The sequence below is a fragment of the Misgurnus anguillicaudatus genome, chromosome 15 (genome assembly GCF_027580225.2).
Source record: "Misgurnus anguillicaudatus chromosome 15, ASM2758022v2, whole genome shotgun sequence".
NCBI classification, from domain to species: Eukaryota; Metazoa; Chordata; class Actinopteri; order Cypriniformes; family Cobitidae; genus Misgurnus; species Misgurnus anguillicaudatus.
Window position 1 is genome coordinate 6,348,585 of NC_073351.2, and position 18,881 is coordinate 6,367,465.

Sequence of the window (18,881 nt, forward strand, 5' to 3'; positions counted from 1 at the left end):
GAGTGTTTACTGCTGTAGTTAATACTGCTGTGAGTTTTTTTGTGTATTTATCTTTTTAGTTAATCCTTCAAACCCCTGCAGCTGCTTTTATTATATTAATTAAATCCTACTCTATTTATGCCTTACTGCACTGAAAAAAAAGGATTTTCTTAGTATTTTTGTCTGGTTTTCAGTATAAATATCGTCTTGGTTACATATGTAACCCTTGTTCCCTGAAGGAAGGGAAATATGAGTATTGTCTAAAACTTTAATCATCCCAGGTAGCCAAAACAGTTTGGCCCAATAATGGCCCAAATCCGGCAGGCCAGAAAAAAAACCACGGCCCAGTTCCGGCTGCCAGAAAAGGGCCAACTCTGGGATGAATGACGCCCCAGAATCGGCCCAAGTACACTGGCCCATTTCCGGGTGCCTTAAGTGAGCCGGCACTGCCAGCACAGTGCCAGTATCACGCCAGCTAAAACTGTACACTCAGCCGAAACTGGCCCATGTCCGGGTGCTTAAAGTCAGCCGACACTGCCAGCACAGTGCCAGAATCATGCCAGCTTAAACTGTACACTCAGCCAAAACTAGCCCGAATTATTTTTTAAAGTGTTTTTTATTTTATAACCTTAGCCCTTAAGATGGCATGTACTTATCCCTTCTTAAAAAAAACTTTTATTATATTTAGTTAAAAAAAGTTAAACTGCACATTAGAAGTTCTATCCTCAATGTTTGTGATGCTTTTAATGTGTTAAGTGTCACACTTTACTGTAGGTGTTTAAAAAAAAAGAAAAATACACAGTATGTTTACATGTTTATTTAAAACATAACATTACATTAATAAAACATTAATAAACATCTGGACACTCCTCAAGTGTACCCTAAAAGAAGGAAAGATTGAGAGAAAAGAGATAAGAGGGGGAACAGAAAATGACTCATGGTTACTTCATCAGATAGACTGAAGGCATTAATGTTAACTTGGGTAAATGTTAAAGGAATAGTTCACCCTAAAATAAAAATTCTGTCATCATTTACTCATCCTCATGTTGTTTTAAAGGTAGGGTAACAGATTTGATCCTGAAAGATTTTTAGTTATGCTGGTTAAAAGTCTCCTCACATCCTGATAGCAATCACTGTGTTAAGTTGTTTAAATGTATTTGTAGAATTTATGTCATCTGTGAAAGGCGTAGGACCAAAAAATGTTCAACCAATCATAAATTTCGGTCCGAATGGAAGTTTCCTTTTTTGTCCCTCATATGTAAGCATAATTTGAATGCCCACGCAGACTAGGGCTGGGTATCGATTTAGATGTTCCAGATCGATTCGATTTCGCTTCACAAGCTATCAAATCGATTCGATTCCGATTCTCGATTCAATTTTCGATTCTGGTTCTCGGGTAGGTTTTTATACTCGTTTCTCAATTCAACTCAATGAATATAGATTTAATACAAATACTATATTAATAAAAAAGAACAGTGAACAGCAGTTTACAAGTGTGTAATTAATAAAAAAATTAAAAGCCACAACACTAACGTTGAAGACGACTAGTAATTAGATTAAAGTTAATCTTACGTTCAATGTTTGTGGAAATAAATATGAAAGAAAAAAATCTATTCTGCTCTTTGAGAATCGATTTTTATTAGACCACGTTTTAAAAAACGATTAATCGGAAAATCGATTTTTTTGCCCAGCCCTTACGCAGACACCATAGGTCATCTGCGTGTTCACGTGCGCTTACCTCCTGTCTGTAAACAGCGAGAACAGCAAACTTTTCTGCTGAATTGACAACCTGTACAGGAGGCACAAAACGAAAGCCATCTTTTATAACAACAACAGCAAAAACTGCCTGGATCGGCAAAGAGCAAAAACCCAAATTAACATCGGTAACTTTACTGCTTTACCACGAGATGCAAACAGCTGCAGGAGGCAAAGGGTCTAAAAGGGTCGTTGTTTATTTTGGTAAGGTACGCGATATGTTTGTATTGAGATGGATTCGATATTCTACTTTGATGAAACATTGTGTTGCTTATGAAATTTGTGTTCGTTTACGGATTAGCATAATGATATAGTTACTACGTCTACACAACCGAACGTGTGCTTAAACTAATTCTGATATAAACCAGTTGTTTATGTTGGTTATTTGGGAAGTGTTATTCACTTTGAACTGCAAAGTTTTCTCACTGGTGACTGAGACATGAAATGTGACCGTCTGATCTGTGCATGTTCATGTGTTTTGAAAGAGGCGTGAGTTTGGATGGCGATTTGACTTAAGGGTGGGATCTTGATTTCATTACTAGGCGGCTACCGTTAGCATTTTTCAAAATGTGTTACCCTACCTTTAAACCTGTATGAATTTTTTCTGATGAACACAAAAGAAGATATTTTGAGGAATGATGGTAAACCCACAGCAGATTGTAACCATTGACTTCCATAGAAGGAATAAAAAATATGATGGAATTTAATGGGTACCGTCAACTGTGTGCTAACCATCATTTATCAAAATATTTTCTTCATCATTTATCACAATACTTCCAAAATACTTTTTCCTACTATGGAAGTCAATGGTTACAATGTGCTGTGTTTTTACCATCATTACGCAAAACATCTTAATTTGTGTTCATCAGAAAAAAATCATGCAGATTTAGAACAACATGAGGATGAGTAAATGATGAAAGAATATCTATTGAACTATCCCTTTAACAACAATTGAAATACCTTGAATTTGCTTGTTTTCAGGCCCGCTCTCTTCTTCTTTTTGCATCTCTGTCAGATGCAAGCTGCAGAAGTTTTTATGAACTTTTCTACTTCACCATCTGGTGCACGAACAGTACTTGAATTTTTTCTGAACAGATTCTTGAAAAGAAACAAAATTATTTAATTAGGTAAATGCAAGCATGTTAGTTTAACCCTGGAGAACCCAAGAACCCTTCTCTTAGAATCAATTAACATTGGCCACATTTGACCCGTGGGTTCTCCAGGGTTAAATGTTACCTACAAGCTATTCTGCTTCAAAAACAATGACAGGTACTTAAGGGTGGAAGACTTATAGCTTCATAGATTAACATTGTAAGAGCTTTATATACAGTGGCAAAAAAAAGTATGGGAATTTCACAGTTTTCTGAACAAATTTGTCATAAAATGCGATCTAAACTTTAAGTCAAGGGCATTGATAAACATAATGTGTCTAAAATTACACATAATTACACAAAAAAATTCTGATCTTTCATGTCTTTATTGAGAACTACCAAAAAACATCTTAGTGCTTGTGAAAAAAATGTGAACCCTTGATTGAATGACCTCAAAAAAGCCAATTGGAGTCAGGTTTTAGCACAGCTATGGCCCTATTGTTTTTTCCCCAGATTCAGTTAAATTTTTTCTCAAATTCCGTGTTTTTCGTTTTATTCTGGATTCTGGTTAAATTAAATTTAAGTAATCAAAAAGCACATCTTATCAACTGAAAACATAACAGAAAATTAGCAGATCCACCACTGCAGTGAATATACTGTACTGTATGAGTGTGCGACTGTGCGTTTCCACAAGGTGACGTGCCTGTTTCCCAGCGTGTATAGCTCGTGTATGGTTCACAGAAACGAGGGCTCACTAAAGTTTTCTTTCTTGTTTAAGTGAACATAAACAGCTGTATGTTATCAGTATATTGAAGCAGTGCCGTCTTAAAGTTGTCTTGGGTGTTCAAAGCTGTCTTAGGTGTTCAATGTTCATTACACAAAAAATGAAAACCCCTCACTACTATTAACTGAATAAATTTCGCAGCTGCACATTTAATCTATACAGTGAAGACTGTGCAGTGTTTTATTTGTATTTATTGCTAAGCTTCATGTTAAAATCATGTTGACAGACAATTTCATAACTAATATATTTACATTTAATACAGATGCCTGAAAAGTAAAACAAGATGAGTATAGTAGTATTATGATTAAGAGGAAATATTAAAAATTTGGTTGCTTTTCAGTAGCATTGTTGTAGTGACAGCCAAAATACATTGGCCTATATGTAATACACATGAGTAGTACAAAGTCCATTTCCTACTTTGCAAACTCGACACAACAACAAAAAAACTAAACAAAAATGAGTGAAAGTGGCAACGAATATCCAAAGATGATAAATTGTGGACAAAAAGGTAGCATGAATTCCTTTATATGGAAGTGGTTTGGCTAGCTAAAAAACTGACGAGGCGCAGATTAAAATATAAATGAACCCTCTTATTTTTGTGGCTTCAGTCATTGTTGGCATACTGTTTTAAAGCTGGAAGCATTAACAACTTGCATCGAAATATATATTGTTATCGTTCAATATGGATTTTTTTCTGAGATCACATTTTTGCCATATTGCCCAGCCCTAGGCCGATGTATTTTGGCTGTCACTACAACAATGCTACTGACAAGCAACCAAATCTTTTGTTTTTTTATCATAAGACTATACTCATCTTGTTTTACTTTTCAGGCATCTGTATTAAATATTAGTTATTAGAATCTATGATTTAACATTAGCAATAAATACACACAAAACACACAGTCCTCACTGTATGAATTAAATGTGCAGCTGCAAAAGTTGTTCAGTTAAGAATAGTGAGTGCTTTTCATTTTTGGGTGGAAAGAACATTTCTGACACAGAAAGCAGCAGGCTACTGTCACTTTAAGACCCAAAACAGCTTTAAGACTGCACTGCTTTAATTTACTGATACTGACACATCTAGCTGTTTATGTTCACTCAAACAAGAAAGAAAACTTAGTTTAGTGATCACGCATGTGTTGACTGCGCGTTGTGTGCGTGCTTCGCGAGCCCTCATGACTGAGGAACAGATGTCAAGCGTGTTGCGTTGTGGGAACGCTGAGTCGCACACTCATACAGAACAGCACATTCAATGCAGTGGTGGAGCCGCTACTCCTCTTCATCTTTTCTAAATTTGTGAATGTCCTGTAAATAATATATACTTTTTAAAGCGGTACGGATGTGTGCGTGGGCAAGGCGGACATGGAAAGAAAGTATACTGTACCTTTTCTGTCTGTTCTGTTCCAGCCTTTAATGAAACCTGCTAGTGCTCTGAAAAACACATGAAAGATCTGAATTTCTTGTGTAATAATTTTTAGACACATTATGTTATTTATGTATATTTATTCAGAAAACCATTACATTTTCTTGCTAATGTATATATACATAAACATACAATACATATATAATATTGATGGCTCTTGCTTCGTTCTGAAACCCTAGATGGCAGTTTTCTTACCCTCGAACAAACTGTCATCACAAGGGCTATGTTTACATGCACAAAATTTTGTCAACACGACTGAATTTAATCCGATGAAAGGTTACAACAATACAGTTTACATGCACCCTAAACATGTTTAAATGTTTGCTCCTCAAAATGTTTGATTACATGTACATTTTATATAAACCGAACATCTGTGCAAGCGCACAGCCAGGGTTGGCAGCTTCACATATCAAAACCATCCCCATGGACATTCAAAATTAGCCCAAAAGCATCCCAATGACTTATCACAGCCCAAATACCAATAACTAAGGAACAAAATCCTTTCATATCTGACCCGCAGAAAAATCAACTCGCGAAGACAGTTTAAACAGTAGCCCAAATCTGAACGGAAAAAAGAGGACTTGGCAATGCCACCCCAAAGCGAATAAGAGGTAAATATAAGACGTGAACTTGAGCACAAATTTTCTGCGCACATGCACAATGTATTTTTGCATCCGACAAAATACTTCGATTCACGCATTTACATGCATACTTTTCTTCTGCTGATCGGATCACAGATTGGACTACCCCACCCCTTTCAATACGATTCAAATTTGCATCCAATCTACCTCAATCGTATTGATTAAGGTTTTTACATGACGGCTTTTTAATACGATTGAGCCATCAATACGATTACAAACTGATTAATTGGTTGCATGTAAACATAGCTACTAGAAACATAAGTACTAGAATAAGAGCACACCACTAAGGTAAAAAAAACGATTACATGCCCAATTGTGCCAGTGTTGTATTATTGAGAAAGTTCATTATTATTTTTATACCTTTTTAAGCCTTGCCCATTTAAAATTGTAATATTTGCAAGATGCAGCAAAAGAGAACTCAATTTGTTTTTTAAGGGATGTATTGAGATTTTCAATTATATAAAAAAGTATGTTTTCCTTACTCTTAATCACACACATCCACAGATAATAGTGTTTCCTCTACCATTATATTTATATTTCAAAATGACTGCAAATGCCAAATCCATAAACTGGAATTGTGATCTAATAAAATATCTTGTTATTATAGTTTACATAACAACGTTTACATATCAAAGTTTAGTTTAGACTACATAATGTAAAGACTTTTTAAAGACTTGTTATTTGTAATATATATTTGTAGCCCTAAACGAATCCCTATCATACTTCTGGCCCCAATTGACCCCTCAGACAGTCCTGAGATTAACAATGCAACAAAACTGATTCCCAAGAAATTTCCATGCCCCGTCCAATACTGTACTTTTACTTACATTAATTCTTCAAATGAATTCTGTCCAAACTGATGATCTTGAGAAATCTAAATGTGACAAAAACAATCACAATAAGTTGTTAAGTTGTATAACAGACAGACACATCATAGATACATAGTGTTGAGTAATAATTACATAATTAAGGTTCACTCATTTTCTACAAAGTATCTTTCAATAGATGAAATCGGTTATAAAGTTGTGCAACAGTGAGGTGGAAATATTTTTACTGCAGGTGCACTTTAAGTAAAGAAGTTTAACTACCAGCTGTGTCCTGTAGCTGCAATGCTCTCTGTTCTGTGAAATGTAAACGTTTTCTGTAGCCTACCAGACAAAGTTATCCATTGGTAAAAAAAAATACCTCAGTCAACTGTATAATAGCGGAACTGGCTGAGGTGGCTACGAGAATTTAGCAGAATCGCTTCACGATCCCTCAGTTACTCCCGCCTGCTGCATAGACTGCTGAGGCAAATCCTCAGGCCAGTTTTATGAGTTGCGAAATATTATTTGTTTGTTTTGCTAAACGAAATATACTGTTTAAGTAAGTTCATTAAACTGAGCAGAGTTCATTTCTTATGTCCGAATTCTCCTTGTCAGATAAATTATAAAAATCGATTTTTCGACTCAAATTTATCTAGAAATACTTCAGTATTTTAATAATAAATTCAAATGCTAATTTACACATTTGTTGAAGTGGGATTGTGGTCATTTAAAAAATTACGTATACTATTTCAGTCACACCAGTTTGTCCTTCTTTTAAATGAAGTTTACATTTATCTAATATGTGCAGAGTATAAATATTTTATGCATTCAAATTATGTTAAATAACTTCCAAAAAGTCTTACCTCAGAGAAATTGGAGCAGACTTCATGGAGCAACAACCGTTAAAGCCCGGTAAATGTCGTCACTAGATGTCGCAGCTAGTGCGCATGTCTTGAAACAGCAGCAGTTCTTTTTCCAAAATAAAAGTTCCTATAACCAGCTTTAATTGTCTAAAAATTGTAATCAATAAATTATTAATAGGTCAATCTTTATGATCAAATTAGTTCAAATTCTGGAAAAGGGCTGAAAAATTGTAGTTGTAATAAAGTAAACAAATTGACAAGCTTTACAGCTTATTAAATTTTTTTATAAAATCTCAATTTAGTATTTGACCATTAATTAATAAATTATGTGTTTGTTGAAATATTACATACATAGAAAATATTTCAGTATAAACTTAATAGCCCAGATACTTACATTCAAGGCTAATGGCACTTTATGCCTCTACAAACATATTCTTAACATTAAAATATGCTTCTCCCCTTCCCTTATTTTATTAGGGAAATATTTCTGAGCTTAACTTTTCCTCACACTACTTTTCACTTATTGACATAGGCTACCATTAATCAGGAAAACTAAAAACAATTATCAAAACATTAAATAGAAACAATTATATGCATATCAATTGTTAAATTAATATATTTTTATTACAACAAACGTGAAATGTGAAAGCCAATATGTGGAAAATATGCCATTTGTCAGCCAAAATCGGACCAAATCCGCATATCCACAGCCTAGCCGAATCTGGCAACTTTTGCTGGGCCAGTGCTGGCTTAATGCTGGTAAGCCGCAGCCAGAACACAGCCGTGTGCGCCGACACTCAGCCGGATCTGGCCCGAATGCACTGGCTACCTGGGATGTAAGTGTAAACTGTCGATGTCCTCAGACCGTGATGAAGATATAAATATGACAGTGCCTGTAAAGGGTGTTCACATTAAACGATATATAAAAATATAGTTTTAAAAATCGTTTTATATTAAAGATAATAGCAGAGTTCACACAACAACTATAACGATAGCGATTTTGGCACATGATGAACGATGAAACATTGACAGCCAAAGGAAATTCTCTAACTTAGTGAATGCAAAACTCTTGTCAGTTTCTGATATTTCAGCTATAAGCTACATCAACATTAAGACTAGAGTTAATTTGTTAATTTAAAGTGCTTGTCTATTCTGTGTTTGTATTCTTTGCTTTGTACTGTTTGTTGCAGTTTTACACATGCATACTGTATAAGTGCCCATCATAAGTATTGGGAAAATACAAGCAAAATTCCTCTCTTTGCTGTGGAGTCAAGAAATGTATAAACATTAAAGGATGAACATGAGACAAAAGTACAGAATCTGTCGCATTTAATTTTTTACCTGTTTTAACATAGACAGTATTCCAACTCAATGGAAAGACACATTTGTATTTTAATACTTCTATCTAATGTGGGCATATTGAGACCATTGACTCAGAAGTGTTGAGTGATGAGCTGTGTCCTGATGCATTAAATGTTCACACATGAAAAGCATTAAATGTGTAGGATCAGTTTGATTCACTTATGTGCATCTGGGTACAAAACACATAAGTCAGCATTTACTGCTATTGGTAAAGCATGTATGTGTTGAAACATAAGCAAATGTTAATAAAATGTGACATTCTGTATTTTTGTTATTCTCAGTCCTTCATATAGGCCGTGAGTTTTTAAATTTTATTTTGGAGGGGTTCCATTTTTTTTAGGTCAGAGCAACTGCCCCTCAAAATTCATGTGCACGTCCCTGAGGAACACTATAGAATCTAGTGAATGTGTTAGATGTCGTCCAGCCAGCAGCTCTACAGATGTCTGTCAGTGAGGAACCATAAGCTTATGCCCAAGATGATACAAAACTTCTGGTAAAGTGAGCATTTAAATTAAATGGGCATGGGGTGCCCTGCATTTGATAAGCAAGAGCGATGGTGTTCACAATCCAGCGAGACATCCTCTGCTTGTTGACAGCTTTCCCTTTCTGCTGACCACCACAACAGACAAAAAGCTGATCTGAGGTCCTGAAGCTTTGAGTTTGGTCCATGTACAACCGTAGTGTGCATACAGGACATAACAAAGCCATGGCTGGATCTGCCTCCTCAGAGGGCAGCTCTTGCAGACTCACCACCTGATCTCTGGTGGGAACCTTGGGCATGTAGCTGGGCCGAGGTCTCAGTGTTAAGCAGGAGTTAGCAGGCCCAAACTGGAGGCATGAATCATCGACCAAAAATGCATGGAGGTTCCCTACCTTCCTAACAGAGGCCAATTAAACCAGGATCAGAGTTTTTACTAAGATAAACAGCCTCCTCTCCAACCGATGATGAAGATGAGAAAGCACAAGGCTGATCAGGCATTCTCAAGGATTTCCTTGTTGAGAAGGACACCACTTGACGAACAGGTTCCACTTTAGTGTGTAAACATGTCTCATGGACGCTGCTCACGCTGCAGCAATAGTGTTAGATATCACTTGCGCTACTTTTCTTATGTACTATAGTGTGAGGGCTGTAAAATCCAGACCCCATGTCGGGTGGAGAGACCAACTCTATCGCATTCTTCACCAGTAGAACCGCAATTTCTGCATGGCGAATGTGTGCATCGGCACCATTTCACCATAGTGAAGCGGATGCCCGAAAATTTGGGGGAAGCTGGATGAATTGAATCATGTAGCCGAGGCGAATCATGGGTTAAAGCCAATGTGAGGCAGTGGAGTGATGGTGATTCCTGGTTTGTGCTCTGTGGCTACATAAATAAGGGCATTGTGCAGGCAGCACTCACCTGGCTCTGCTTATGGGTGATTGGGCAGGTGGGACTCAGATGTGGGGTACCCAAGGCACACCCACTTGCGATAGAGGAAGGGGAGAACGGCGGTTTTTAAGACTGGTCGTAGCTCCCGGGTTCCTCTGTAGACCTGGAGAAGAAAGGGGAATTTGCTCTTTTGTTGGTTTTGTGGGTGCTGGCTGAAAAGTCGGGGGAACGTTAACTGTAACCAAGTATTCCCCACCTGGCCCTCCTTTGCTGGGGGGGGTCTTTACCATCTCCCGAAGAATGAGCATTCAACCTCTTTTATGTCCGTCAGGCACAGCCAGAGATGGACCACCAAGAGGGCTGTTTCATAAAACTAGATTATAAAATAAGCCGCAGGCTAACTGTCAGGCTAAGCCTTTTAACTAGACTTCAACTGACACTGAACTGTGAATGTTATATTACAACTCTCTGACATTTTATTTGACTTTATTACCACTATCAGTTTAACAATTAAAGAAAATCAACTTACATACTAAATTTAATAAATTCTGTTACAATAAAAAATTATACAAAATAGACATGTGTTTAATAATATGGTATGTGACAGGCCTATCAAATGTTTAATATAAATTATCACCTTAACTACCCCAATATAAGGATAATAGCCACAGCAGTACAATTTGAACATTATATGAAGAAGTGACCAAAGATGTTGTACGTAAAAAACAGATTGTCTGTCATACAGAAAGGAAATTTAATTTAAATATACAGTCATTTATTATTAATAATGCTCGGTGTGCATAAAAATGCACATTATTTTAAATATCTACAGTATTTGTATCTTTAGTTGTTAAAATTTTCTTGAAATCTTTAAGTTTTTATAGTGTCTGCATGTCTGTAGGAACACAAAGTATCATTATTTGATTGTATTCTTTTGGCATTTTGTTGTAATGAGTTAAAAAATCATGCACTTTTTGCCCGTGATCCCCGAGAAGATTGTCAGTGTCCTAAAAAAAATTATTGTACACCACACAAATAGGTCTTCAGTCTTATTTTACAATCTATTCAGTCCCTATTTTAAAATCTTATAACAGTGTCTAAAGTGCACAGTCTAAACGGGCGTGTCTGATTCCACTTTTGCTAATTTAATAACTGGAAAAATGGTTTGTGCGCCAAGCCCACGGCCTTAAAGGGTTGTTCCTAATCTCATAATGGGTGTGTTTCGGGGGTAACATGCAATAAACCAATGAGAGTATCAGCTCTCATCCCCTTTAAAAGCCAGCTGGACCATGCAGATTCCTTATTTAGATGGTGGAATTGTAAACTGAAAAAAAAGCGGAAGAAGAAGACCACCAGTTTAAAATTGATATTAAAAAATTGTGGAGAAGTTTCAGCACTCGGAGAGCGCCATGAGTGCTTTGAAAAGCATATCGGTTCTCATCTGACCATTTCCACAGATACAAAGTCATCATATACAATAAATCCTTGGGTAGTATTTAAAAAAAAAACATTTAAAATATATATTGAATATTTGCATTTGTTTAAAGCAAAACATTTAATTACTTACCAGGCTACAGGTAAAGCTGCTCTTTACGCCTTCTAACGTCTTATAATCGATCCTCATTTATGTCCAAGAGACTCAATTATAACCTTTTACATTTTAATCATTTGATTTTTCATATTTTAAAACATTTATGTGCTGCAGCGCATCCATGAAAACATGCGTTGTTGTCCCTTTTATAGGCGCATAATACTAACGCGCTCATTTAAAAAACAATATTGCGCCATTGACTTCAGACTTTAGACCAGGTTTTTGTTGGTCAATGGCGTAGTCTATTTTAGTTGCCTCAAAATAGCAATGCACCAACAATGCGTCTGAACACACCTCGTTTTCAGACCAAAACCCACATGGGTGCACAATTGGGGCAAATGCATTTGTTATTTAAACAACGTGGTGCTAAACGTGAAAATGTTAATTGCGCCTGGTTGAAACTAGCAAAAAACATTGCGCCAAGTGTATGATAGAGTCCATAATGTGCTTATACCTCAGGCCTCTTGTCAACTGATCCTCACCCTGAAACCATTCATGAAACTCTGTTTATCTATCAACACCTAACAAGGCACTGTTAAAAAATTCTGTAGAAATGACAATATTACTGGAAGCTGTTTGCCAGTAACTTACTGTAGATTTAAATTGGTGTTAATTACTGGCAACATTTTGTTCAATGTTAAATAATCTTTAAACATTAACATGTCTTATCTTTACAGAATAAAATTTAAATAACAGCCTTGTGCAAAGCATTCTGGGAAACAAAATCTAAACGAAACAACAGAAAAAGGTTGATGAGGATTTCTGGTTCCCAAAATGCTTTGCATTATGCTGTTATTTTATAGTTTTAGTTTAGTTAAAAAAAAAGTACAATATATACAGAATAAAAAAGTTGAAGCAAAATAGAGAATAGATAATCGTGAGACAGGATTGAACCTGCTGTTGAGAGCACTGACCACTAGGCTAGTGATCCTTTTAAAATATGACAATAGATTTTAATTTAGTTGCTGGATTTAATCCATAAGGTCTTTCCAGCTATTTTATTGGTTTGTTTATTGCAGCAGTATTGTAATTTTCAGTCAGTAGTAAAATCTTTATACATTTTTATCACAACTTACTGCTCTCTCTTTAACTTTGACCGATTAACCGTGCTCGACCTCTATGGCTGCTTAAGAATAGCGTGCAAGCACAATTATCTTGACTAAGGTCATCTGGATCAAATTAGTTGGATTGCGTAAACTTAATTTACCTTTTTTGAAACCACTTTAGTCTCGCCTTATTTGTTAGGTTAATTCAAGTCAGGTTTGTAACTTTAATCCTTACTTTCCAAGCAGAGTTTTATGAAGTAGCCATCAGGTGGACTAAACACATGAACTATCTAAAGTCAAGTTTGACCTGTGATTCATTTTAAAATACGGTGTCTGATTTTGTTTAGTTTGTCTTCTTCTATTTTTACCTGTTATGTGAAGATTGACTTCGTTATTTCCATGGACCCACTTTTCCGGATGAACGAGTGTGTTTAACATCACAACACAACTGTATGTTCCAGCGTCATCCTTCATGACCTTTTTGAGCGTGAATGTTGCCATTGTCTTCTTTGGCTCCAAAATATTGACTACAGAGACATTCGTTCCATTTTTTATTAAAATTGCCAAAATCAACTGTCTGGTCTGGGTTCTGTTTAAAGACTTTGATGGTGTACAGGTGAACTCAGCGTCACTTCCCTCTGGTATTTCAGACTCAAGTAAATGTATCTCAGCAGGAATTAAAGTCTTAGAGTCTGGGTAAAAATAAAGATCCTTTAGTTCAATGTATAATGTGTCAGTGCAAAACAAAGTAATCATAAGAAAAAACATAAAATGTAACTATTATGTCATGTTACATGGGATACTGCAGAAAGGTAATTTATGCTATGTGTTGGGCTTGACATTAACACCCGCTCATCCACCAAATGCGGGTAGATTTCACCTGTGGCGTGTAAGACAGCCACTCCCACTAGCCACTTTGGGTTGAATATAATTTTTTAATTGTAGTTTTCTTTAAAGCCATGTGAAATAATAAACAATGCGTGGTGCGACACTACACTGCAAAAAGGTCTTTCTTAGTATTTTTGTATTGTTGTCAGTAAAATATCAAAAAATTCTTAAATCAAAATGTATTTACTTAATGAGCAAGAAAAAAAGTCTGCAAAGGCCGCCCGTGTTCATTGGAACCTGTAGATCACGATGTTGAGAGTCAGAGGACGCACCAGCTGACTGGTTCAGCACCATAATGTGGAGATCATCCTTCCGGATTGTCCTTCCACCAAACTGCAGGATAAGAGAGAGCTTCTCTATAGACGGTTTCAGCAGTAACAACATAAACAAGCGGCTGTCGCGGTCCGCACGTAACTTCCGGTAAACTCCGCTAAGAATAAATAACAACAAAGTTCTTAGATTACCTAGGAAACCAAAACACTTGTTATTTTCGACGAGGCATTTGTTCACGAGATCAGTTTAGCAACTAGTCAGACCATTAAAAAAATGAAACCGGAAGTAAGGTTCGGATCCAGACGTGTATCACGTGCGTCCGATGAAACCGTCTATAGCAGATAGTCTGCTGGCTTTCAAAGCGAATAAACTGATTTGGTATTGCACCTGGCGCTTATTTTATACTCGTGCGGCGGGTGGCGGCAGCAGATGCAAATACCTGAATACCAAGTTCATTGGCGCATTAGTAGCTTCTTGAAGACGATTGGTCCTGTCATTTTGCTCATCACACTGCAAAAAATGATTTTCAAGGAAAAAAATCGTAGTATTTTTGTCTTGTTTTCAGTAAAAATATCTAAAAATTACTGCAAAATGACCCAAGAAAATAAGTCTAGTTTTTAGATCAAAAATATCAAATGTAAGAGATTTTGTGCATAAAACAAGCAAAAAAAAAAAAAAAAAAAAAAACGCTAATGGGATAAGCAATTTTTTCTAGAATTTTTCTTGAATTTAGTGTTTAAGAAAAAATTTCAAGATTTTTTTGCTTACCCCATTGGCAGATTTTTTGATTTTTTTATGCTCAAAATCACTTAAATTTGATATTTTTGGTCTAAAAATTTGACTTATTTTCTTGGGTAATTTTTCCTCATCAAGAAAAAGCATCTTAATTTAAAAAATGTTAGATATTTTTACTGAAAACAAGACAAAAATAATAAGAATTTTTTTCTTGAAATTTTTTTTTGCAGTGCAAGAAAATGCTTCTTATCTACGTAAGTAATATTTTGTTGTTAAAACAACATGTTTTTCATGCAGCTTAATATATGATCTGATCCGTATTAATACCAAGTATATTCCAGCTAATTATGTGGTCTCAATTTGGGTGTCAATCTTTAAAAAGTAATTTTAGCATGCCAAAGTCCATTTTAATCATATAAAATGTATTTTTCCAACAACAAACTTCCAGGGAAAACGCTGAGTGGCTAGTACATTTGGAAAACCACTGGACATTGTGGCTGGTGAGCAAAAAAGTTAATGTCAAGCCCTAGTAAGCACTAGGTCTTAATAGTGTATGTGTACAGAGAAGGAAACATTCGCTGCAAAAAATGACTTTCTTACTTAGTGTTTTTGTCCTGTTTTCAGTAAAAAATATCTAAAATTCTTAAATTAAGATGTATTTTCTTGATGAGTAAAATGACCTAGGAAAATAAGTCTATTTTTTAGACAAAAAATATAAACTTTAAGTAAATTAGTGCTTCAAACAAGCAAAAAAATCAGCCAATGGAATAAGAAAACATTTCTTGAAATAAGTTTACTTTTTTTCATAAACACTCAAATCAAGAATTTTTTTCTTATTCCATTGGCAAATTTTTTGGCTTGTTTTAAGCACAAATTCGCTTAAATTATATATTTTTTGTCTAAAAACTAGACTTCATTTAAGAATTTTTAGATCTTTTTTACTGAAAAGAAGACAAAAACACTATGCAAGAAAGTAATTTTAATAAAGTGTCAAATCTCACCGGTCACATTTATGAAGATGTGGTTTTCGCCATATCCCATCACTTCAGTTGTTTTCAATTGATCTTCTGAGAACACACAGCTATAATTTCCTGTCTTGTTCTTTTCTATATGCTGTATTCTAAAGACTGTGTCTTCTTGATTGCGTTGTCTTTTCATTTCTATAGCTTTCCCGTTTTGACACAGATATAAATAAACACTTTTTGTCGTATAACCAAACGTGCTGCAAGTAACCTCAAGGTCATCACCTTCTGGAATCTCTCTGGTTTTACCATAAATCTTTGCTTTTTGGATGTTTTGACCTGTTGGTTAGAAAAATATACATTTAAAATTCAATCATCTGCAAATATTCCCATAGCCTATGTACAAATATGAGTCATTTGCTCTTGTATACTGCAAAAAATCCTTTTTATTCATAGTATTTTTGTCTTGTTTTCAGTAGAAATATCTAAAAATTCTTAAATCAAGATGTATTTTCTTGATGAGCAAAATGCAGAAAATAAGTCTAGTTTTTATACAAAAAATATACAATTTAAGGGAATTTGTGCTTCAAACAAGCAAAATTATCTGCCAATGGGGTAAGAAAACTTTGCTTAAATTAAGTGTTTAAGAAAAAAGAAGACTTATTTTTTAGATTTTTTTCTCACCCCATTGGCAGATGATTTTGCTTGATTTAAGTTTAAATTTACTTGAATTATATATTTTTGTCCATAGACATATTTTCTTAGGTCATTTGCTCATCAAGAAAATACATCTTGATTTAAGAATTTTTAGATATTTCTACTGAAAACAGGACAAAAATACAGAGTAAGAAAGTTGTTTTTTTGCAGTGTACATTTAATGTATTCAAACGTACCTTGAGTCTGAAGGAACAGTTTCAGTGAGATGCCTGAAAATATTAATAATAATCATTATTATCAAACACCTGAATCACTATATACTTTAGGATTATTTAGGAGTTTCAGTAACACTTACACACAAGCAGAAACACAGCAACCATTTCAGTTTCTGGGGAAGTTTTGTTTGACTGTAATAGCACAGATTCAGTTATAAGCATCCAAATTGTTGTTACAGCTTCATTGCTCTGAACAAAGTGAGTCAGTGATCACACTAAAGCATCTATAAGAGTTACACTGTGAAGGCAGAAACACTGCGGAACGCTTCGATATTATTAACACTTTGAATTTATTGTTACATTTAGCCTGGACAATATAAAATATACAAAAAATATTTTGAAATATATATGTTAGATATATTTTTTTAAACATTTTGAAATAAATTTGCTAAAAGTAAATACATTGTAAAGCATTATAAAATACATTTAACCCCCATATTTCAATCCAAGGAAAATATTCATGTCACATTGGAAGAAAAACGTTATGTTACCAAACTGTAAACATAACAGGTTTAAAAGGTTAAAATTAAATATATTTTCAACTTCAAATATATACTTTATAAAATTAACTTGTATTTAGCATATATTTAAAATATATTCAGGCAAAAAATACTTGTGTGTCATATGGGATGTAAATTTAGAAATGTATTCGCTTCCCCTTGAAAAACATTTCAAAATATATGTTGATATATGAAAGTTAAAACTAAAAATATATTTTCGAATTCAAAAATATATTTAATTGAGCATTACTTTCTACAAAATGTATTTTGCATATTTAAAATATATTTTGGCCAGGAAAATGTAAAAAAGTGTTTTGTTTTTTGTCGTATAGGTATAGAAAGTAGCACTTTAGTTAAGTATCAAATTTATCCTATCCACGTACAAATAGTTCAGTAAGTACAGTAAGAATGCGGTAAGTACTTACTCATGTAAGTGTGCATACTGTGAAGTGCAATCAGTCATTTTTTTATTCCTTCAGTGTTGAACTGTTTAAGAGAGTTTAAGTCTGCCATACTCACATATGTAGAGATACTGAATGTCCGAACTTGAATGGTTTAACCTCCAGTCTAACAAACTGTTCAATGTCAATCAGCTTGGGTTAGTCAAGCATTGGTTTGAAACTCTCTCTTAGGCATTATGAAAGCAGGTGCAGGTATGTGTTAAACACCTCCTATTTTGTATTTAGTGAGCTATATCAAGTTTTTACGTATGTAGTGGCCAGTGTTGGGGGTAACGCATTACAAGTAACTTGAGTTACGTAATAATATTACTTTTCTGAAGTAACGAGTAAAGTAACGCATTACTTTTTAAATGTACACATTAATATTTGAGTTACTTTTTCAAAAAAGTAACTCAAGTTACTTTTTTAGTTTAATTAATTTGATTAAAAAATGTATACTGAATTAAACTAAACGTATGCACTCTCTGTGCCTGTGTGGAAACAGTTTGAGTCAGAAACTAAGATGGTAGGCCAGAGCTAAACATTTTTGTGATGAAATATGCAATTTCTGAATGCAGAACTTTTCAGTCATAAAAACACCGGCAAGGCCTGAAAGAGATCAAGCTTTAGCCAAGAAAAAGTAACGCAAAAGTAACTAAAAGTAACGTAAGCATTACTTTCCATGAAAAGTAACTAAGTAATGCAATTAGTTACTTTTTTTGGGAGTAACTTAATATTGTAATGCATTACTTTTAAAAGTAACTTTCCCCAACACTGGTAGTGACGCCTGGCCCCTTGTTGCCATCCGTGGTGCTCTCAGTTTGTTAGCTTATTCTATGCACATATTACAACTCAGGCTAACTCACCATACATTGTTTCTTTCAATGGATAGAGGTGTTTGTTTTTTGTCCGTATTTCAGGTTATGCAGAAATGTAGATAGAAGTCATTTCAATGAGCATGTGTAGATATTTTTGGTAATGGAAATGTGCTTATACGTTATACTTATATTTGAGTGTGTAGTCCAAATAATGCACATTATGGATACTACTGTATATTATTGTTCATTGGCATTAAACAAATCAAAATCACAAATATATATTACATTACATACATTCCTATTAAATTTATCCCTACCTATTACTCATTATATTTGCTTTGTGACACAAATGCTCACTGGTGTATTGCTTTTGGCAGCAAATCTGCAGTTCTATGTTTCAGATTGTTTATGGTGAAATAGAACGATTTTGACTGAAATGTCGACATATGCAGCTGCCCTGAGAATTTTCGCGTGGTTGTGTTTCACCTCTCTACAATGGGTTTAATGGTGCACTGGAACAATCCTTCCTAAAATGCATTAAACTTTTGTTTACAAAGACATGAAACTCATCGAGTGGTCAGGGGTGTTCACTGATATGCTCACACAAAAATCGCTGCAAAAG

The 18,881-nt window shown here is 34.8% G+C and overlaps 2 long non-coding RNA genes across 3 annotated transcripts; both read right to left on the reverse strand.

Annotated features, from left to right (window-relative positions):
* Nucleotides 1-260: 260 nt before the first annotated feature.
* On the reverse strand, nucleotides 261-7,401 carry LOC141349765 (uncharacterized). 2 transcript variants are annotated; one of them, XR_012357791.1, is made up of 6 exons: nucleotides 7,343-7,401; nucleotides 6,501-6,547; nucleotides 4,994-5,040; nucleotides 2,695-2,832; nucleotides 1,718-1,768; nucleotides 836-860 (listed from the first exon to the last, which is right to left on the reverse strand). It is a non-coding gene; the product is annotated as an uncharacterized lncRNA (long non-coding RNA). The 2 variants fall into 2 exon arrangements; XR_012357790.1 differs by lacking the exon at nucleotides 1,718-1,768 and having other exon boundaries at nucleotides 261-860.
* An 8,213-nt stretch (nucleotides 7,402-15,614) lies between these two features.
* On the reverse strand, nucleotides 15,615-17,639 carry LOC129418901 (uncharacterized). The gene is made up of 4 exons (XR_008636272.2): nucleotides 17,521-17,639; nucleotides 16,582-16,633; nucleotides 16,463-16,495; nucleotides 15,615-15,908 (listed from the first exon to the last, which is right to left on the reverse strand). It is a non-coding gene; the product is annotated as an uncharacterized lncRNA (long non-coding RNA).
* Between the last annotated feature and the right edge of the window lie 1,242 nt (nucleotides 17,640-18,881).